The sequence below is a fragment of the Pogona vitticeps genome, chromosome 1, assembly GCF_051106095.1.
Source record: "Pogona vitticeps strain Pit_001003342236 chromosome 1, PviZW2.1, whole genome shotgun sequence".
NCBI classification, from domain to species: domain Eukaryota; kingdom Metazoa; phylum Chordata; class Lepidosauria; order Squamata; family Agamidae; genus Pogona; species Pogona vitticeps.
Genome location: NC_135783.1, coordinates 152,061,515 through 152,084,668, shown reverse-complemented (window position 1 = coordinate 152,084,668; position 23,154 = coordinate 152,061,515). Strand labels below are relative to the sequence as shown.

General features: G+C 40.4%; 1 long non-coding RNA gene across 1 annotated transcript; it reads left to right on the top strand.

The window, feature by feature from the left end:
- The first annotated feature begins 3,734 nt into the window (after positions 1-3,734).
- Positions 3,735-21,625, top strand: LOC144587897 (uncharacterized). The gene is made up of 2 exons (XR_013543145.1): positions 3,735-3,816; positions 15,054-21,625. It is a non-coding gene; the product is annotated as an uncharacterized LOC144587897 (long non-coding RNA).
- The last annotated feature ends 1,529 nt before the right edge of the window (positions 21,626-23,154 follow it).

Sequence of the window (23,154 nt, the reverse complement as noted above, 5' to 3'; positions counted from 1 at the left end):
GATCTGCACTTTTCAGATAAATACCTGGAGCAGAACATAATTATGTATGGGCTTTCACATTTTCTGAATCTCATTTGGGTGCAGTTGTGCTCTTTTGGCTCACTAGATATTATCCAAAATTATGTTTCAGCCAAAATGAGAAAAGAAGCTCCCCTCCCCTCAAAATCATTCCTCTCCCCGTTTTTTCTTTGTTTTACTTTGGCAATGAGACCAAAATGCCCCCAAAATTGGATCAGGCCCTCAAAGCAAAATGAAAGTGGACCAGCCCGGATTTTATTTTGAGAGAAAATATAATTTGAAATATATATTTGGAGGGGATATAGTCATAAATGCATATTTTGAGAAGAAACGTGTTCTAAAGTATGTCTAAACACATATTTAAAGGCAGGCGTTCTTGTGGCTTCTTAAAAATGTAAATAAAATGTCACAGGCTGGTGGCTGAATACAAATGAAAATGACTTCAGCTGGAAACAGACAGATTTAAATGTTGGGAAATTCAGCCTACGAACCTTATGAATAACTACCCCTTTGCTAGGAATCTGAAAAGCATGTTTAATACATTTCTTTAATAATGGGCCTTCTGAAGATTTGATCAGTTTTCTTCTGGCTGTTCAGTTGGAGCTCTGTTTATCTAGCTATTTCTCATTACTGTAGTTTATGTTACTATGAGTTAGGCTTCTTTTAAAATAGTTATATTAATATTGTTTTGTTCGTGTGTCGTTAACCACTTTCCACTTAAAGGAAAATAATCCACAAATATTTTAGATTGATTGATTTGATAGTTGTGTGCTGTTTACCCTTCAAAATCAGAAGTGTTCGCTGTGAAGGCTGGTGGCTTTAATTGTGTGGGGACAGTGAAATCTGCCCTGAGTTTTTAAGCTAAGCTTTAAGGGAACTATCCAAGGTACTAAGCCCAGTCTGGGGGCTACAATTTGGAACCTTGGACTATTCAATGGAATGTCTAGATGAAAACTCACCATGGAGTAGCACCCCATGTAACACTGGAGATCCCCACGTTCACATAAGAAAAATTGGGATCCAGATCCTGAATCATTAACCTAGACACTGCACAGGTAAACTTCCCCCCACCATTCCATGTTTCTGAGTCATTCCTGCAGTCAAACTGTGTCCCCCCCATTCCCCTCCCACCACAAGTAAATAAAGGGGAGGGACACAAGCGACAGGCTCAAACTTGCATCCCTCTCCCTGCACTACTTGCCAGATTGTGACCTATTTAAGTATGACACCACCTCAGATTTTGAGACTCAGAATGGGAGAGCTGAAAATCACCCAGGTCCATTTTGTTCAATACACCAGTCGTCATTCTGGCTCACAGGACAGACAGGCCACTCACATGGCAAGAAAGGAGAAGCCTGCCCCTGGGGCTGGGCTCAGTGTCACACTCAGATGCGTGATGTCGCTGCAATGCAATTGTGTCGCACGATGGTCCCACCCTCTCATAGTGTACATACCTTTGAGGAATGATATGTGATTTCCAGACAGAACATACCAGGTTCAATCTCAAATTTCTTGCATTAAATAGAAGGAAGGAAGGAAGGAAGGAAGGAAGGAAGGAAGGAAGGAAGGAAGGAAGGAAGGAAGGAAGGAAGGAAGGAAGGAAGGAAGGAAGGAAGGAAGGAAGGAAGGAAGGAAGGAAGGAAGGAAGGAAGGAAGGAGGGAGGGAGGGAGGGAGGGAGGGATGTGCTAACAGATGGGGAGCTTGTTGAAATGTTTCAACCTCTGAAACCAATTTACAAACATCAAGTATCTGGTGCAAGTGTAATTTTCTCATGCAGAAAAAAACCCTGTCCTGTCTTGCTTTCTACTTTCACACCCTTGACTTGTAATGAAGCGCCTTACTCGCTCCTGACCACTTCCCCCATTTTTTTTGAATATGTTTTCTATTGGAGGCTCCCACAGAGGGACAATAATGGAACTGGGGCCAGACATCACAGCCTTTATTCACCCCATTCAATGAGGATATATAGCTCTCCCTAATTAATGTCTTGCAAATGGCTCAAAATCTGTGTGGCTTTTCCCAAGCTCAAGATATCCTATTTGAGGCCAATCCCTCACTGCAAGAAGCTCCGCTGGGAAATGAAAGGAACTGGCTGCAGCTGGGAGGTGTCTCCCCGTGTCTGACCCTGGGTCAACAGTGGTCTGCTCAGATAGCAGGAATGGCCCAAGGGGTTCTGGGACACCCCCCCCCCTATTTTGCCTTCTGTAGGATTTTCAGTTCCACATTTTTCTACTGGCACGGTTTTAATTTTTTCCCCCTTCCTTCCACACATGGCCTGAGAGCAATACGCAAATGTGATTCCAATTAGATCAATAACAAATTCATGAAGGTTCAGCCTGCACCATCTGTCCAGAGAGAGAGTGTGTGAGAAAGAGAGATGTTCTGCAAGTTGTTTTTGCCCTTATTGTGAAGATCGCATTTGACAAACTGTCTATATAAATTAAAAAAGGATTTAAAATGGCCTTTCTGAAATGAAACAAAAGAGGCCTGATTAACAGTGGGGCTGACTTAATTCCAAGCACATCCCATGCTTCACATAATCTACCACTTAACATCTGCATAAATTAACATGATTCAACAAGGCTTAAGATGCCCAAAGAAGACCAAGGAATTCAGTTTTCATAGACAACACTTTGCTTCTGAAGGTACACAAGAAGAAATAGATCGTCCTTTCTCTTATCTCTGGACTGAGAAAGCAGTGGATGTAAACACTCAAAGGCTGAAGAACATTAGGCTTAAATCCAATGGCTAGCCACAACTATAGTAGGCCCCATGAATTAGTGGCAACTTGATAGATCAACAGTCATGTAAGTTCCATTAGTTCACTGGGTCCATTCTAGTTGGGGGTAAAAATGGATTTAAGCATAAGGGGTTATTCAAGTTAAGAAAGTGGAAACTGAAAATCATAGAAGCCACCTGGAAAAGTGGATCACTATCAGTGTAATTATCACAGTGAGAGATTTGCTTAGTGTCACCTTTTTAGTCTTTTTAGTGCCTCTTTATCCTCCTAGTTGTTTTAATCCCTCAGTTTTTAGTTTAGTTTAGTTTGTTTTTACTTTCCTCATACTTATTTGCTGAAATCCTGTTGCTTAGTGCAGTAAATCACGCAGGCATAGGCCCATTCAGCCAGTGAGGATTTGGTGAGTCAACTTTTCCATAAGTTCTATTGATTCAAATGGGCCTCTTAGAGTTGTGACTTGCTATGAGACCCATTTGAATCCGTGGAACCTACAGAGGGGACGATTCACCAACTCTCCATTGATTCCAGTGGACCAACTCTAGTGTAATTTACTGCACTGAGCAACAGGATTTTAGTCATTATGTTTTTACATTGAATGACATTCAAGTTTATTTGGTGAACCACCCTGAATGTTTCAGATATTGGGTGGTATAGAAATGCAAATAGTAAATAAGCTCAACTACAGTTTCCTGCTGTCATTGTCCTTTGCAATTGCTCTAGCTAAACTAAACCTAGAACCAGAAAATGGAGATCCTGGTTCAAGTAATGTGTTAGTTGTGACAAGGGACAAATCAATCTATTTAATCTGTGTCATTTTCACCCATGTTCGCTCATCAGTCTGTTCCTTCTCATTTCTGTTTTGCCTTTAAGTATGCATTTTAGTGATTATTTTCTCTTAAAACATTGATTTCTCAATGCACTTTCTTTCAAAATCCAAAGAAAGAATCTTTGAAAATACATTTCTATATGTTTTTCAGAGGAGACCTATTTGTCAAGTGGTAAAGCTCTTGGGAAACTAAGTTCCAGTCCGAACATCCATCAGGGAGAAGACACGCTGGTGAGAACTTGCAAGTTCATTGGTGTGGGGACTACAATTCCCATTCCACCCCATTCAGCATGGCTAGAAGGATGCCAGGAGTTGTAGCCCAGAAGAGTAACATTCCCCAAAGGCTGGTGCAGATTAGGCCACTATGCATGGGGATCCGTAAATGTCAAATTCTTCAAGCAACCATTGTCACAACTGGTTTGTTCCAAAGAATTCCCTGGAACTTAGCCACCACCAATGTTAGTTAGATCATGGGTGGAATCAATGGTCCACAAGCAGAAACAGGCCTTGTCTCTGGTGTCTCTTTGAGCTGACTCAAGGTTCCCCAGAATAAAGGTTTTACCTGAGAGCTGTAAAAGAGATCAAAGATAGCATCGTGCAAAAGTTCAAACATTGTTTTCAGAAACTAATTCATTATATGTCATGCAAAAGGATCTCATTAATATTCCTCACTATTAGAAGAGCAATAATGACGGGGTTTTTTTGCTGTTTTTTATTTATTCTTTAAAATATATACATATATACGTAGTTCTTAAATTTTGAATGCTTGTCCAGAAATTGCCTTTTGGGAGATTCTTTGGCCGTGAAATATAATTACTCATCTACGCTTTACTCATTCTACTAAAAGAAATCAAAGCATCACCTGTGGTTATGAATTTAAAAAGAAGAAGAAGTAAAATCAACTTTCTGATGCCCTTATTGCTCCTCACCCCCAATCCCAGGCAGCTGTTACACCTGAATTTGCTATTTTTCACCCACTACTTCCAAGCTCTGGATTCATGATAGACTTATTTGTGTCTGTAGTTTTGCAGCTTATAAGTCTGTTAATTGAGTTGAATGCTCCCATTAAATTACCAAGACAGTTTGTGGCAGTTTAATTCTAAAAAGAAACAGTGCCACCCCTCCATACCCACAAATTCCAGCAGCCTTTTATTTTCTGGCTTATGGATATGATTTATGTGTAGATTCTTGCAGTTCTGTAGACCCAGGTCAGCCAGCAACTGAAGAACAAAGAGAGTTATTTCTGGCAGAGGAGATACAAGAAAAGATAGCTGGGAAGCTTGTCTAGGGAGGGGATGGCTGCTGGCTTGTTGGCACCTGTTGTCTTGAAATAATAATAATGATAATAATAATGATGATGATGATGATGATGATGATGATGATGATGATGATGATGATGATGATAATAATAATAATAATAATAATAATAATAATAATAATAATAATAATAATAATAATAATAATAATAATAATAATAATAATAATAATAATAATAATTTGTATTCGCGTTGCTTGTCTCAGCTCCTGCCAACCTAGCAGTTCTAAAGCATGTAAAAATGCAAGTAGATAAATAGGTACCACCATGGTGGGAAGGTAACAGCATTCCATGTCAAGTCACGCTGGCCACATGACCACGGAAACTGTCTTCAGACAAACGCTGGCTCTATGGCTTGGATGAGCACCGCATGCTAGAGTCGGACATGACTGGACTAAATGTCAAGGGGAACCTTTACCTTTACCTAGCCCCATTTAATCAATGGGAATTTGGTGAGTCAACTCCTTCATACATTCCATTGATTCAAATGGGACTACTCTAACTGCAACTTACTTTAGCATTGTAAATTGCAGTTAGAGCCAGCCTTTTGGATCAGTATTCCTCAGGTGTTCCTCACTCACTAAATTCCTATTGATTAGTGGCCTCTTCTTGTGTGATTTACTACACTAAGCAACAGGATTTTGGTTGTCAATTGCCACTTAGGAATGACTTAATATTATTCCTTTTGCATAACAAATTGACATGATTTCAGCCAGTGTCACCTTCAGAAGAATGTGTAGGCTAGAGAGTACAGCTAGCAACCACTTATTAATATTCATAGTTCCATAAGTCATCATCAATCTATCTGAGAAAGCACACTTTACCAGCAACCCTGCTTGCTGTCTTGAGAAGGATGATCTGAAAGGGAATCCTTCTGAGTGGATAGTATTCATTTAGGCAGCAAGCGACTTGGTGCAGGGTATGAAGATGAGGGGGTGGGGTGGGGAGTAGCGTATTCATTTAAACAGAATCAAAATAAAAAATAAAGAAGACAAAAACATTGTATCAGCTTACAGACTAACTGCTATATTTTAATGTGAGCTTTTGTGGAGAGGTTCATTTCCTCAGACATCATTTAAACAAATAACTATGCCAAAAGGTCTGGGGGGCACTGTTTGTGGTGAGGGGTTTGGGTGAATGTTCTATTTAGCCCTATTTAGGCATTAGAGTCCAATGTTCTCAATTGTTTGGAGGAGAACTGATGTCACCTCCTTCTCATACCTCTCTCTTGTTCCTCCAAGGAGGAGACATCTTGGCTTCATTCTCTAGAGATGAAGAGGAAGACATGGCTGCTGATGTCTCCAACTCAGTTAGCTAAAACCAGGTCTTCTATCACCTTCCAATCAGAAGCGTATTTCTATAAACAAACACAAGCTTTCTTGCTTTTATGGGAAGAAATAGGCCCATGATTCCTTTCAAAGAGGGAAGTGTGCTCAGGTAATTATCATGAGTTCCAAAGAAATAAATTTACAAGTGAACGTTGCTCTTGTACCGCTGGGCGCTTATTCTCCAAAAGCCACCCTGCCATTGTTTTTTTCACCCAATCACTGACTAGTTTGAAGTGGAGAATTTCCTGCACAAATGTGGCATCTAAATACAATCAAGAACATTTTAAAGGGCGGAGTCTCCCATGAGCAGGAACCTTCAGACACATCAGTGATTGTGGAAAGAAACAATGTCAGAGGAGGCAGGGTTATACATTTCCTCTCTAAGCATTTTGAGAACATTGGATCCTCTAACACAGTGGTTTCCAAACTTGGGACCCCATATGTTCTTGGATTACAACTCCCCGAAATCCTGGCCAGCACAGCTGGTGGTGAAGGCTTCTGGGAATTTAAGTTCAAGAACATCTGAAGACCCAAGGCTGGGAACCACTGTTCTAACACCTCAGGCAGGCTAATCTGCCCATAGAGGAATGGGTAGTTTTCAGTTCTGGGAGAGTGGCAAATTTGGTCAAGGAATTTTAAAAAGTGCAGAATGACACAATCCATAGATACTAATAAGTCAAAGATAAAGAAATAGATGGGATAGATGGAACACATATGCCCTATTGTATGTTACAGAATGATGTAATAGGCTGCATGCTAAGAAATCAGTGGGTTGTGAAATGGGCTTTTTTGCCATTTTTGAACCAAAAATCATAATACTGATTTAAAAAAAACACAGGAAATGCTAATATGACTCTCTGCAGGGCCTGCCCCACTAATCAAAAGGTACTGCCGTAAAGGCTTTGTGAATGTTTTCTGTCCAAGTTGTTTAGTGAGGGGAATTCCATATTTCAAGCTACAATTATGTACCTACTTACTATGAAATAAGACCCGATGTACTCAGTGGGACATAAATACAACATGAGTGTTACATTGTAATTATTTCTTTATATATTTATTTGTTTAATTTTACAAATTGCTTTGGGTGGAAGAGATATATTGCGTAATGCAAGGGGTAGGAACTATTTTTAGTCATACCAGGGTGATGACACAGTCACAGGCCAATAAGCAGCTATGACACAAACCTCAGCCACACACTGCTACCATCCATCACAGTGGAATTTTTAGGTGGTCAGGAGTCACTGGGCAACTCAGAACTTTTGTGGTACAAGCAAGAAGAAAATGTAAGCTTCCCACACGAGAAATTAATTACCAGCAAAGCAAACATTGTCAAAATCCAACCACAACAATTACTCAGAGTTTTTAACTGCTTGTCAAGAAGCTGGAATGGCCAACTATAGCAGTCACAGTAGCAGAGAAATTGATGGGGCTCACAATCAGATGCAGGCCTTAACGCAACACACCATTTTGTTTGGGCTCAAATAAGGAGTATAGCACACTTTGATAAGAACTCTGCCACCAGTCCTAACATAGTATGCAGCAAAATAAAATTTTAAAAACTGAAAAGATTTCTAAGTCAGAATGTTTCACATTCTAGGTCTAAAGTAGACATGGGCAAATTTGTACAGTTCAACTTCATTCACATTCTCATTTTTCCATCAAGTCAGTTCCATTCTGATTCTGCATTCAGAGTTTTTCTCTCTGGTTGTTGTGGGTTTTTCGGGCTCTTTGGCCGTGTTCTGAAGGTTGTTCTTCCTAACATTTCGCCAGTCTCTGTGGCCGGAATCTTCAGAGGACAGCACTGAGCACAGAGTGCTGTCCTCTGAAGATGCCAGCCACAGAGACTGGCGAAACATTAGGAAGAACAACCTTTAGAACACGGCCAAAGAGCCCAAAAAACCCACAACAACCATTGGATCCTGGCTGTGAAAGCCTTCGCGAATATATTTTTCTCTCTGCTTTTTTTTAAGGTTGTCTTTCAAAGAGGGGGTGAGGAATAATTAAATGCAGTATGAGTTATTCTGATGTTTGAGATCTTTTAATTACATATATAAATCAAAATAATCATATATGCATACACACCACTTACTCATGGTAATTGATGCTGAGACAGACATTCCAGATTGATCTAGTCTGCATTGGAAGATGGATCTTTTTGAGGAAAAGAACCCATGTGGCCACTGCTTGAGATCTATGGGTTTATCCTTTCCTGCTGGTAAAGCTGTGTTTTATGGAGTTAATTATAATCACATGAATAAAATTATTTTCTCAAAATAGAATTGACTACCCAACGTTAGTGAAACTGCAGGTCACTATCATTCTTAACCTGATTGCTTGGTTTACATATCTGTTACACTGCATCCATGTTGGGAAAAAATGTCTGCTCTAATTTCAGTCAAAGTCGCAAAACACTAGGAAGCAAAAATGAAGCTTCTCACTGGACATTAATTCAAGTCTGAGAACCTGCCAAAGGAAATAAATAAAGTCAAACTTTATCTATCTGAAGGTCTGGGATGGTTTCAAATGGTCCAAAACATTTGAAAAATCATAAATTAGGAATCTTGTTTATGTACGGTTATAATGACATGAAGCTACCAAGTTGCCATTCCAGAGTTCTTCTTAAAAACTAGAAAGTTTCAGGAATATGTATAATTCTGATGAAACAGAAAAGGATCTGCCAGTGTTAAACTGAGAAAATGTCACCCAAGCCTTCTGATTTCTATTACAGCCTTCATACTAATCATCCTATTAATATGGGGTCATAACATGCAGTGAGGGATATTAAAAATGTGTTTCCCCTAATCAATACTATTAAGTAAGTAAGCAAGCAACCAAGCAAGAGTTCGATGGTTCTTTGGCATTCTAGCTTATTGCTTTCTATTCCGTGTATGCATTTTCCCCCTTACTTTGAGGGTTCAGTTTGAGGCACTGGAAGCATTTAAAATGAACCTGATGGTCAGGTCATATACTGTATTGAGACAAAAGCAGTTCCTTCCTATCTTTTTACAATACAGTCTTTCAGTCGTACATGTCTGAGACATCAGATACGTAAACAAAGTCGCACTACCTCCCAAATTGCCAGTTACAAAACAGAAGTGGCATGCTTATGTTAGAATAAACAGGTCGTTCCCCCCCCCCCCCATTTTAGTGCATTACTTCTAGATATAGAATCAGCTTCTTTCCTGTGAGGTCCTGGCTCTAACCAGACTGGTGACAAGGATAACAATGCATGCCAAAAGTATGGGTGAAGTGCGCAAATTATCATAATGGTTAGAACCTCTAACAAAATGGTGGCAACATATGTGTTCACACTGCATTTGTACAAAGAAAGTGTCCCTTTTTTGGTTTTAAAAAGTAAATGCATGAGCTTTTATGTTAGTCAGGGAAATCCTGTCTAGAGATCTGCTGTATTCCCTGGTGGTTTCTCAACTTCGTAATATCTCATGCCACCTCTTCTTATCTTCAAATATTAGGATAAACTATGTTCAGAGCACCATGGTGGTATTTTTCTGACTCTCTCTCTCTCCTTCTGGTGGCACCTTAATTAGCAATTAGTGGCCCAATTTTTCACTTGTTAAGAATAATGTGTTCTCTGTCAATTGTGCAGTCACATTAAGTTAGCCTTGCTCAGCTTTGTTCCGCCATTTCAGTGTCTTGCATCTGGAGGCCAAAAGTGTTCTTCTTGGTATACAGTCTATAAGTGCTGATGTAATTTTTTTTGCAGAAGGAACATGACATACAAGCAGAATGATGCTCATAAATATCCTGCCATCTCAAAGAAATTAAACAGAAGCACATGAGTCCCCTTTGGCCTCTTCTCTTTTGTCATGATGGCTGGGCATGACAGCAAATGGAGACAAATTCACAAGAAGGAGAAGCGCGTGCACGCGCGCGCACACACACACACACACACACACACACACACACACCAAAAAAAAATCAATGCCAGTACTTTCGAATCATTATGGAATGCATCAGGTCAGAAATAATTTATTGATTAGGCCCCAGAGATAGTTAAATGGATCACAGCGAACATGAGCAATATCAAACGAATGTGATGAAGAATGTACCATAGAAACTGTGTGTGGGACTCTTCACTTAAGGACTGAACATTGGGGACATCAGCAGTTACACTCCAGTTGCTTGTTGACAACGGTAATACAAGCCAATAACTTGATTCCCCACACACACACACACACACACCAAGCTTCTTTCGCTACACATGTGGGCTGGCAGTTTCCACTGTAGGCAAGGCGAATGAGCCGCCAAAGAACAGAAATGGGAATATTCCTGTGGGATATACTGTTCCACAGCTGTGGCCAGGCAGGGACGATGATTTATGGTTTTGCCTTCTCACTGGATTTGCTATGAAAAGCAATATTAACCATAAAACAGAGCCGTGCAGATTACAATTGTGCACTGCAGCCTACTTTTGCAAAACACTTTCAGGTGAAGAGACAAACACTTTGTCAAGTTTCCTTCACAGCATTCATACCATGGAGCGGCGGTGTGTGAGGGGAGGACATTTGATCAAATCAGGGGAGCAGGAAATATTTGTTATATTTTATGTAAAACTATGGTGAATTATGTGTGTAGTTATCACTGTCTAAATATAGGTGACTAAGGGGGAGAAAGACAATTTTTTATTAAAAAAAAAGATACCTCTTTCTATGGGTGCGACTAGATGGCCAGATTTTCTCAGCTTGGATCAAACTTAATTGTGCTAAACAGGTTCACTCTGAGGTGTGTTATTATTCTTTGATGTCATCCTTGCACCTACAGTACATGCAAGGATTGATCATGCACCTCTTAAGCAACTCTGCTCAAGACCAATCTTTCAAGATTGTTATGCAGCAGATCGACTGTCCTTTTGGTGAAGCTGCTTCATGATCTTGAGAAATGAGAAGCCTCCTTCCTTCTTGCCCCTGGAGAGGAAGAGAGACAAAGCTTTAGATTCCTTTGAAATTCTTGCTAACCAACACAGTTCATCAACAATGCTTTGACAGGCCTGTTTTTTTTTTAAAAAGCCCTTTCAAAGCATCACTGATATGTTAGCAGCAATGAAAAAAAATGCATAACTTCCTTTCCCTTCAAAGGCAAGCAGGAAGGAAGCTTTCCATTTCTCATGACTGTTAAGCAGCTTCACAAAAAGGACAGCCATCCACTTTGGTTTGATTCTATCTATCACACACTCTAAAACCAAATGAAGCGATCCTACCTGAACCAAAAGAGAACAATAGTCCCAATAAGGCACCCAATAAGGTGTAAATAAGCACCAATCCAGGGCAACCTGGTAGATAATGGCATGCACATTTTGTGGTTGCTGGAAAAAGGAATAAACCAGCACATCTCTAAACCAGACGAAACCATAGGATAAAGGGCTGTCAGTGCCCTAGATCTGCTTCCATCATTTGTTAGGTATTTCATTGTCTTCTGAGCACTTTTAAAAAAAGGAACTGTAAAATCTCCTCAGCAGATTGAATACCATGGCATGAATGCAAGTCAGAGTAAAAATAAAGACAGATTTAAAAATTAGATGAAAAGAAGAAATATATTTTGGACTTAACATTTACTGAATAGGCTTAAACCGGTTGTGTCTTTTAAAAAAAGTTTTAAATTGTTTTGTGGTAAATGAGACGTATAATGCTCCATTTTTGTGAGAATAATAAAGAAACTGTCTTCATCCTTCAATCTTGGTAACACATGAAGGGTATTAGAGAGGGGTGTGGGAAATGCTGTTGGTAGCATCACGTTTCTAATACACAGCACAGTTGCAAACAGAATTTTCGGGGTTGCCCATCCCACCCTACCTCATAATGATTTCTAAGAATGTCCACATGGCTGAAGTGCAAGGTCTGTTTCCAAAACAAGGAGATCATGTGCCTTTGCCTTAAACATTCTAAAAGAAATGTTTAAATTCAACTAGATTCTATGTGGGCAGACTCAGAGTTTATATGGATCAGCTTACCGAATCAAGTCCTGGCTTTCTTTACACCCAGCTCCATTTCAGTCAATATTTAGCCAAATTTGATCTCAATTTACAGTCCACCAGGAAGTGAAAAGAAAATGCGCTTCTATCCTAAATGTCCACAATGCCTTTCTTTTCACAGGAATAGAGGTGTGGATTTTTCTGCCCAGAGATTTTTTCCCCATTTGGTAACTGTTATTAGGGTGGTGGGTTTCTGAATAGTGGCCATGTGGCTTCCTTTGTTTATTGAGTTACATCTATGGATGAGTTTTTAAAGTGTATTTGGTGAATTGTCAAAAAGGATGGTGTTACGCTGTCCTCCCTCTCCTTGCCCCATTGGGCTTTTTTTTTTTGTGCCTGAAAAAGAAGTCTGAAACAAAATAACCCAATTCTTTATTTTCTTTCTTTATTCATATTGGAGCATTCAACAATTTAAATTTATGGATGTATATGAAACATAGATTAAACAAATTTAAAATGTTAAAAAGATTAGTCTGTTTTTGACCAAAAGTGGGGCTATTCCAAAAGCGTTATCTCAGCCATTTACAAGATCTTCTTTAGTACACATGGAGGGGCACAAATTGTATATACTGCATTGAGCAGGGGATTGGACATGATGGCCTTTGTAGGCCCCTTCCCACTTCACTTTTCTGATTTCTATAATTTCTATACATAAACGCTGCCTCAACTGGATTTCTCCACATTCATACAAAATTAGTCCTCTATCTAATTACCGTATTTTTCTGTGCATAAAACAACACTTTTTCCTAAAATCATTAGAGGAAAAAATGAGGGTTGTTTTGTACATAGAAGGAGGTGGAAGCAAAGGAGCAGCTGCCCTTGGCCGCCTCTCGCAGCTGCCCATTGACTGCTACCGCCGCAGCTGGATTGCCTCCTCCAGCACCACTTGTGGGCTCCCTTCAGGCAGGGGACAAAGCAGCAATGTGATCAGGTAGCGGAGGCGGCAGCAGCAGGAGACGGAGGCAGAGCTGCCCCTCACAGCTGTCCGTTGACTGCTCCTATGGCAAGGGACAAAATTAGGGGGTCATCATAGACGTTGAGGAGTCGTATACATGGAAAAATATGGTAGCCACTTTATTTGATTATTCTTTGATCTTCCTACTACACTTCGAAGTCTATTAAGTGACTTCCAGCCTGAATCTTATCCTGGTGGGAGAGACTCTTCGGGATTCATCCATTCAACAAGGTGTGTTGTTTTTTTGTTGTTATGGTTTTTTTGAGCTCTTGGCCATGTTCTGAAGGTTGTTCTTCCTAACGTTTTGCCAGTCTCTGTGGCCGGCATCTTCAGAGGACAGCACTCTGTGCTCACAACAACCATTAGATCCTGGCCATGAAACCTTCACGAATACATTGTGTTGTTTTTGCTCCCTATAGATTTAGCCTAGCCAATTCCAGTTTATTATTTAGAACCGGAGAGGTGTGGAGAAATGTTTTCTTGATTTTAGGGGATTGGTTCCATGATGGGTTTAGTGCTGTATTATCTTATTTCATACATTATTTGCTTGCAACTCTCAACATCCTTTTGGGGTGACATAGAAGGAGTCTCCCCAATGAATGGAAAGCATTGCAAGTGCACTCAGGTGTCCCCAGGGCAATGGCATGCAGCCGACTAATCATTCCTGTCCAGAAGCATTGCATTGTAAACATGCTGATGAGCAAAATGATCCAATGGTCCTTTCTAAAACTCCAAATCACAATAATTTTTATTAACATGGAGGGCATCTTTCCATCTAAAGAGGAACTCTTAGCTTCACTTTGCCACAAATAGAAATGTGATACCCTTATTGTCCAACAAAACTGACATAGCAACTGATCAGTGGTGATCAAAAGTTCTGGGATGTGTCTAGTGAATTTCCTGTTTGGCTGAAATGATGTTCCTGTGTTGTAGAAAACAAATGGAAACCCATATTTCGCTTTCAGGGTAACTTTTTGCCTAGATTTTTTGCACCATGCTTCATTGTGTTATGCTGTCACGAGCTGGCAATCATCCTGTATGTTTCTCAGTTGTGCAGGAACACTCATTTGTCAGATTGAAAGAAGGGCAGTGCCTTCAGTTAAAGCAGAACTTGATCGCTTAATATGTAATTTAAAAACATCCTGTCCTCTAACACTGATTCACCTTTAACAAAGTACAACTTTGTCTCCAGAGCAAAGTGATTACAAAAAAGAGAGCTTAAACTTTGATAGAGAATATAAAACAGTAAATGATTAAGTTCTAGTTTGAGAGTATCTTAACCGATGAGAGAGAATACCATGCGAGAGAATCTCACCGTGTGTCAATTGATAGAAGCCATCACATGTCAACTTTTCGTGCTCTGATTTTACACTTCTGCACATAATTATAACTGTAGCAGACAAAGAAGAAGCTATATGATGCTAGTTTTTGCAATGCAGGCACTGGATGAGCTCAGTCAGCCCGCTGAGAGTTCTGAAAAACCATGCAGAGAATTTGGACAAAATTTAAGATCTTTGAAGATCTTAGAGCTAAGTGATTTATCAGCAAAGGCATAGATAGAAACCACAGCTTTTTTTTTTTACCAGTGATCAAAGCAGAAGAGGTCTAGATTTGAATTTTCAAATTCTACCATTCAGTCTTTGGCAATTATGAAGCACTCTAAAGTTCTTGCATATGCAATATCTTGGTGTCCTGACCCTTTCATTCATCATAGCTCAGATAGTAAGTGCCGAGAATGAAATTTCTGGTCAAAAGAAGCAACCATGAATGGTTTCAAGCACTCATTAATATCTTACCATTATGAAGTCATTGCTTCATTCATGTAACAAGGCTGTACAAAGTAACATTAGTGGACACTTACCTTTAACCTGTCCTTTGTAGCTCCTGTGTACAGTCACTACCGGTGCTGCTTGGGACCCAACCTTTCCTAACTAGATGTGTGCGGAATGTTCGCCTGCTTATCCTTTGGCTAGAAGAACCAACTTGGGGGGGAACTGAAGACACATGAATATTCTCTGTTGTTGGTGCTATTGTTTCCACAATACATTAATTGTGTTTCAATGCCAGTATTGTGTCTCTTTCTTGGGTTCCTTACACCTGAGAGAATGGAGGAGTAGATATTACAAGACGACACTGTCATATGTGGTTATGTAACGATTTTGTGGGCAAATGAAGCTGATTCACAAGTGAAGCCACTTGTGAAGGCACTGGGTTCATTAGTGAACATTCATCCTAGACTCCAAATGGCCAACACTGTTGTTCTCTTTCAGGAATCATTCAATAAGAGGCTGATTTTTTTTACTGCTCCAAAAACTTCTTACGAGAAGCCAAACTATTCACTCCCCAAAGTGTTTATGAAAAACATCTTCCCTTTGACTTAGTTCTAACTATGCCATGGTAGTGATGAAAAAATTGACCCACAGAAGAAAAAGATGGAAAGACAACATCTCTGGGTAATTATGGATGGCAGAATTACTGGTTAAATGGCCACTTACTTGTTGAAAAACAATGCTGACAATTGCTTTGTGCTTGGGTGAGAAGTGGTTAATGGATGAAAAAAAGGATTCCCCCCCTCCTTGGTGGCTCTTTGTGAATGGTAGGGAATCTATAAACCATCTTGACTGCTGCCATTGATGTCAGTATTCAGGCTGCCCTTTGCTATGTAAAGTTTGGCATCCTTTTCCCTGCTCACAGCGCAAGGATGATATTGTGCAGCAATAACAAGCCATTTTCTGGCATATTAAATCATGGAAATAGAAGAAATATATCTCACATTCATAAATCAGATATTTTTTTATGGAATTGAATTATGGAATCTAGTGCTTGCGAGTTAGGGACATTACTCATACAAGAAAAAATAAGAGATTTGTTACCGGACTATTTGAGTTGAACTAAGAATGTAGCAAGGTTATTAACAAAAGCCCTGAAAGTCAGTGGATTTGTTAGCAGTGTATATTGTAAGAAGAGTGATGTAGTGACAAATGTAAAACAGCAGGAGTTCATCTATGTAGCTAGTTTCCTCCAAAGACAGTCCAAAAATGCAGACATGTGATTCAGTCCATATCAACACCATTGGTCCGTGTAGCACAGTATTGTTTACTCTCCATGGCACTGAGTCTCAAAAGCCTCACCTTCTGACTAAAGTTGTGACTGCATGGTCAAATACTACAAGATCTACTGTAGGTGTAAAATGGATACATGTACATGTTCTTCTACTGATTGCATGACATAAAGGCCAATTCAAATAAGGCTGGCCCTCTTTGCTCTTGATGTATAGGCTTTTTTTCTCTGCCAGTGAGGGCTTCTCCCTTTTTTTCAATCTGCAACAATTTGAACAGATTTTTCCATATGTGAGCAGTTGTTTTGTTCTCCAAAAGGATGTGTGGCATGACTGTGGGTCATATTCTGGTGATGTGTTAAGCAGGACATGATTTTTTGGACAGCCACTCATGATCTTTCTCCCTAGTCACCCTGGTTTAGCACTAGATCCCTTTATCAACTACACTGATGTACTTGTTTAGCACTAGATCAACTCTGCATGGACAACAACAAAAAAGATAAAAACTGATAAGAAACAGAAACAACTCCGATGCATTATAGCAGACTACTAGGTTTCCGTGGGTTGTGTTTCTGCATTTTCGTGTTATGGAGAACTTTGGGAAACTGACTCTTTTCCGTACCACTGTGCAACACTTTCTGCAGCCCAATGGTTTTACAGTGAACCAAAAAAGGAGAGCAAGAGACTGGCAGAAAGTGGGATCAAAGGGAGAAGGGCTGAGGACTGTGGTGTGGATCATTGAGAGGTCAGCATGGACACTAGCACCGAAACAATCCACAGTCCTTGATCACCTAACCTGAACAGAAGGGTAAAATAGGCTGCAAATAAAGGGTAAAAAAGGTTGCAGGTGACTACTTGCAGGTGCTGTTGTTGTTTAGTCGTTTAGTCTTGTCCGACTCCTCGTGACCCCATGGACCAGAGCACGCCAGGCCCTCCTGTCTTCCACTGCCTCCCAGAGTTTGGTCAAATTCATGTTGGGAGCTTTGATGACACTGTCCAACCATCTCGTCCTCTGTCATCCCCTTCTCCTTTTGCCTTGTCCCCCTACATTGATCACTGCCTTGTCGTGGCAAAGGGGCTTGAGTAACTCAAAGAAGCTATGGGCTATGCTGTGCAGGGCCACCCAAGACAGACAGTTCATAGTGGAGAGTTCTGACTAAACGCGATCCACCTGGAGTAGGAACTGGCAAGCCACTCCAGTATCTTTGCCAAGCATTTTGATGACTGAGGAGAAGAACAAGTTAGCTCCCCTCCCATTCAACATTTGAAAGCCAAGCAGGCTGGCAGTCCAACACTGGTGACAGGACAGAGCCTTCCCTGCACCTGATGGCACAGGGCCAGCCATATTGCAGCTTCTCAATGCCTGCCACCCAAGGCAGCTACCTCACTCTGCCTATTGTGACAACCAGCCCTGTTCTGCATACCACGTACATTTCCTACCACAAACCTATGGCCTCTCCTATAATCAAACATACTTTCAAACCTGAATACATTCCCTTCTATCCCTAGGCATTCCTCTATAGCCTGGCCTTGTAAATTTCACCTCAACATATTTCACTATTTAACGCTGCTACAGAGTAAGTGTATAAGATGAGATGATCATCCTCTTGAGTCCTCCTGCCATAGATGTTTACAGCCTATAATGAAAACCACACATTTCTCCTTTTACGCACATCAGCACACATTCCTGTGACCTATAGGCAAATTCAAGAGACCAAGCAGGGGGCGTATGATTAATTATAGTACAATTCTGGAAGTTTACAAGCTTCTAAAAGTACCATACAAGTACTTGTATTAGCCAGCCAAGAGTGTGTGTGTGTGTGTGTGTGTGTGTGTGTGTGTGTGTGTGTGTGAGAGAGAGAGAGAGAGAGAGAGAGAACCTAGTCTTTCTCTTCTCTTTTTCACTGTATCAAATGACAAGATTACATTGGTTTTCACTGCAACTCTCTGCTTTTCAGGCTGACTGCAGTTCTGATCTTTTCAGGGAAGAACCACACATAAATATTGTCTCTGCATTAATGATCCGCCTGTTCTTTATGGAGCACTTTGAGGACAGGAGGAAGGCTTAGTTCTCCTAATATTGTAATAATCCTCTTGGAAAACCCAGCACAGAGGTGATGAGGAGAAGAAGGAGTAATAGCTATGAGAAGTATAATCCTGAGCCAAGAACTCACTTACTTACAGACAGATGGCAAATGTAGCCAACATTGTGGAATTGCAGCTGTGTGCCTCCGAATCCTTTAGATCTATGTGTGTGATCATTACAGATTTTCTAATCATCTAATGCAATACAGTCTCCTGGAGATTTGGGACAACCACTTCGCCAAACTCTTTCTTGTTTTCTTTTCAAAGAGCTGCATTCATCTTAAACAGAATACAGTTGAAAGAAAAGCACTCTCATTAATGTATTTTCTGCCCCCCTTTTCTCTGTTGTTGTTGTTTAAGCTACATATAAAACTTTTACACAAAGACATTGGAAGATTTACTCTTGCCATATACAAAAGATTTAACAGACCATCAACACCTACCTGCCTGCCTACCATATTCATCTCTAATGGAAGGATGTAGATTTTGCTACTTCTCATGCTCAGAACTGGATAGTGAGAAGAAGAGGCCTTTGGAGTTGAGGGAGAGGATGGAAGTCACAAGTGAGAAAGGGGTGGAACTTGGCAACACTGAGCAACAACATGGGTGAGGCCAATAAAAGGAGTCTTCCTCTAACAGATCTTTTGAGAACAAGGTGCACACAATTTGGTTGATGTTCATCTGAGATGAAATGTGTTCCACAGTTTGAATTTCTGGTAAAATTCTCTTTTTTACTACAAAGTAGAAGTACAGAAATTCACCAAGGAGAATAGCTTCCATCCCTTTCTCATTATCTGGCACTTAAAGTCTCAGTAACTGACTCTGAGACATTTGTAGGAGAAAAAATATAAAAAGTTTATTTACAGTTGTTTGAAATTACACACTTGTTTATACTGCTTTATTTACTGCACACATACTAGCCACCAGCCAAACAGATCATCAACAAACTGCCACTAACCAAAGAAAGAGAGGGATAGAACACTCAGCAGAGAGATGAAGCTGTATTTGAATTTTAACAAACTGGAAGGAACAATTGGTTAGTGCTGGATACAAGTAGATAAACAATCACCCCAGCCCACTCATTCCAAGTCACTCAAAACTACAGATAGCATGTGAGGTTATTAATAAAACTCTACTAAAATGTCATGCCAAATACATGTTCTTGGGTTTACACTCGGAATCCTGGACTGGCAAAATATACATGACAGGCTTAACTCAAAATCACACTGCCTAGAATGCTGCAAAACAAACACATGGAAATAGATAGGACTTCCCTGTGTCAAATGCACTGCCTGCTTTAGAAGGGTGGGAGGACAGCAGGACAGCCTTTTTAAGGAACAAGGTTGTTTCCTCGTGTCTCAGCATCATAAACAGAAGCAAATCCTTCCATGGTGTCACTTCTTGGGTACAGCATTTACGCAAACAAAAATACCAAAGCAACGTCATTCCTCACTAAATTATGTTTGTATACAAACAAATATCGCATTGCTTATGCCAATGAACTGCAGGATAGTTCTGGTTTCATGAAGGGACTGACCAACGCCGCTAAATGAAATGCCCAGGGCCTCTGAAGTTTTCATCTGGTCCTAATTTTCCATCGACTGTAAAATGACACACTGATTTTTTTTTTCTTACTTTCATTGTAGCTTGTTTTCATCAAGTTTGTATTTCAGAACGCCTTGGTTTTCCAGCCTGATTTGTCATATTAAGGGAGGGGGGAAGTGAGTTACTTATTTTATTTTTTTAACAGTAGCCGACCTAGTGGCACCACCACATCTCTGGAGCTCATAGGTTCCAAAATGACAGTGGAATTTCTGGTTTCCCAGTGAAATGGGAGTGAAAAGCCAGGGTGTCTGTTTGGTTCTTACTGTATTCTTACCCTTGGAACAAGCAAGAGGTGGAAAGGGGGAAGGAAAAAAGTCAAATAGAGAGAGATGCACCTTTCAAAGGCAGTCTCAGATTCTTTAGTACAGCTTAGAAGGCAAATAATGAATTACATTAATAGACTAGAGTACTTAGTCTATTTATTTCACCACAAGGAGGATCAAGTTCTACAAAGTTACAGGGGGAGTATTCCGTGGTGCCCCTCTGCTGTGTAATTAAAATAACTGTGGTTAGAAATATACCAGTTTGAAGAGGGGAAAAAATTGCCTACTTCAACTACATCACTTTCAGAGAAATCACCTCGAGCCAGCCAGGAGCCATGTGCATGTATTCTTGCCATTTGATATTGCACAAGTTACTTTTGCCTAGTCCCATAAAGTAACTTTCCCAGTTCCCATCAAAATAAAGTGAGTCGTGCAATCTACAGCTGCACCCTGTTCCACCCCTCATCCAGCTGCTGTGGTTTCATATGTGAAGCCTTCTTCACCAACCAGCAAGCTTGTCGATCAGTGGTTCCCAATTGTGGATCCCCAGATGTTCTTGGATTATAACTCCCAGAAGCTTTTGCCACTAGCTGTGCTGGCCAGGATTTCTGGTAGTCCAAAAGCACCTGGGGACCCACAGTTGGGAAGCACTGTTGTAGACCAGTCTTGTCCAGAAATGGGTTAGGCCCATCTCTTGCCTTCTTCTTCATCAAACAGCTCATTACCATCACTACTAAGGATAACAGTGACATTCTCCTGAGCCAGTCTCTTCGCACTCTCATTAAAGACCACTTCAGATATCTCAGATTCTTCTTCAGCTCAGATTACAAAAAGAGGCTAAGAAGAATTCACACCTCTTCCCATTGTCCATTCTCACCAGTGTTTGCCATCCCCATATCTCACCCTAGAAAATATCACTTACCTTTCATTCTTTTCCTTCTTTCTGCGAAATGGGTGCCTGGGGAATAACAGATGTGCCTCTCTCTATTTCATTGTTTGTGGGATTGTTCGATTGTTCGTTCATTCATTCATTCATTCATTCATTCATTCATTCATTCATTCATTCATTCATTCATTCATTCATTCATTCATTTATACCCCACCTTTCTCCTTAAAAAGGACCCAAGGCAGCTTACATCATTTTAAAAAAATCAATATTTAGAAGCTGCAAACAGTAACCATACAAATATTTTAAAAGTATTAAACAATATTATATTTAAAATAGTAAATAAAATCAATACCAAAAAGCAACAAGGCACAGCAATCCATTTTTAAAAAGCCAGCAACAACTCTCAGACAGGCAGTCATTAAGGGAAAGTCTGCCTGGAGAGAAAGATCTTTGTCTGCTTGTGATAGGATGCATAACACAGGGGGCCATGGGAGAAAGGCTTCTCCTGAGAAATACTTCAGATTGGTGGATGGCCAAAGCCATAAAGGAGGAGATAAGGAAGCTTCTGGCCAGCTCAGGGAAGAGAAGGCAGAAACTATGTTTTCGCTGTGGATAGGAAGGCAAAGACTACTGAGCATAGATAGGAGCATTTTTCCAGAGTCTCAATTTGTGAGAATATTCCCTCCTTTTCCACCCTGCAAAGTCTAGATAGTCTAGATCAGTGGTTCTTAACCTTTGTTACTCAGATGCTTTTGAACTGCAACTCCCAGAAACCCCAGTCAGGACAGCTGGTGGTGAAGGCTTCTGGGAGTTGCAGTCCGAAACTCCTGAGTAACCCAAGGTTAAGAACCAGTGGTCTAGATAGCAACCCCAGGAGAACTATGGAAAATGTGCCCATCTCTGTTGTGGCCTGCTCATTATGGCTAATCAGATGCCTATGGGAAGCCCACAACCAGGACTCAAATGCAACAGCACTGTTCTGCTTTTGCTCCCCCAGTAACCGGGCTTTAGATACACAGATAGATGCAAGTAGTCCTTGGCCTATCCTCCATGAATGCTCTAGTCCTTTTAAAGCTGACCAAATCGATGGCTATCACCATTTCTTGTGTTCAGGAATCCCATGCTTTATTTAGGTACTGCCTAAAGAAGCACATTTTTTTCCAGCAGACAAGGACATTGTCCAAAATATGTTCCATAATCTGCACAGCAGAGCATCCGTCTGGGGGGGGGGGGGAATAAGAGAATCTTGTGGGATCCCAGATACCCAAACATGGCCTGCAAATAGTTTATTTTATTTTATTTATTTATTTATTTATTTCATTTATATCCCGCCTATCTGGTCGGGTCAGGACCACTCTAGTTGTCATTGTTCAGTATTGGTGGCAATAGTACTAATAACATTTCTGGCCCTTTTATTAGGGGGGAAAAGGCAGCTCACACTACATTTAAAATAACAATACTGTATATTAGTAGCATAATAGGAATCTGTAACTTTATCAACAAACAAAACTCCAAGAAAATGGTGGCTATTGTGAGCAACCTACAGTTTTTAGGATTGCATGCAGTCCTCCTAAACCCAAATTCATGTGGCTATCTGCCTTGATCCAAAATTTATTCACAGCCAATCAGTCCAGACCTCTGTAAGGGACTCTGTCTCATCCCCAGCAGCCCACTAAGTGGGGAAGGAAGAAAGGGAAAGAGCTCATTTATTTTTAGCTTTCTGACCCTACCGCTGGTATCATCCACTTGCCATGCTTATTAGGTCTCTTGCAAATTATCCTTTAGAAAAGAAAATTTTGAACAAATCTGATTGAAGTGGGCTACAAGTTGCATAAAATGTTCAAGTGGGGTTCTCTTTTACTGGCAGGTAAACTGAGTCAAAAGCAATTTTATTGAATATACAACCATAGAATTTCATGAAACCAAAACAAGAGTGCCCCATGTAGGCATTACAGCATTCAAAGCCATTCTGGATCAAGCAATTGCCTGGCAATCCTGGCATGATCATTGGCCAGGGAGATAGACAACACTTCCAGAGTGCTAAGAATGAGTTTAGGGGTTCTTTGCCAAATCTGCAGCTGC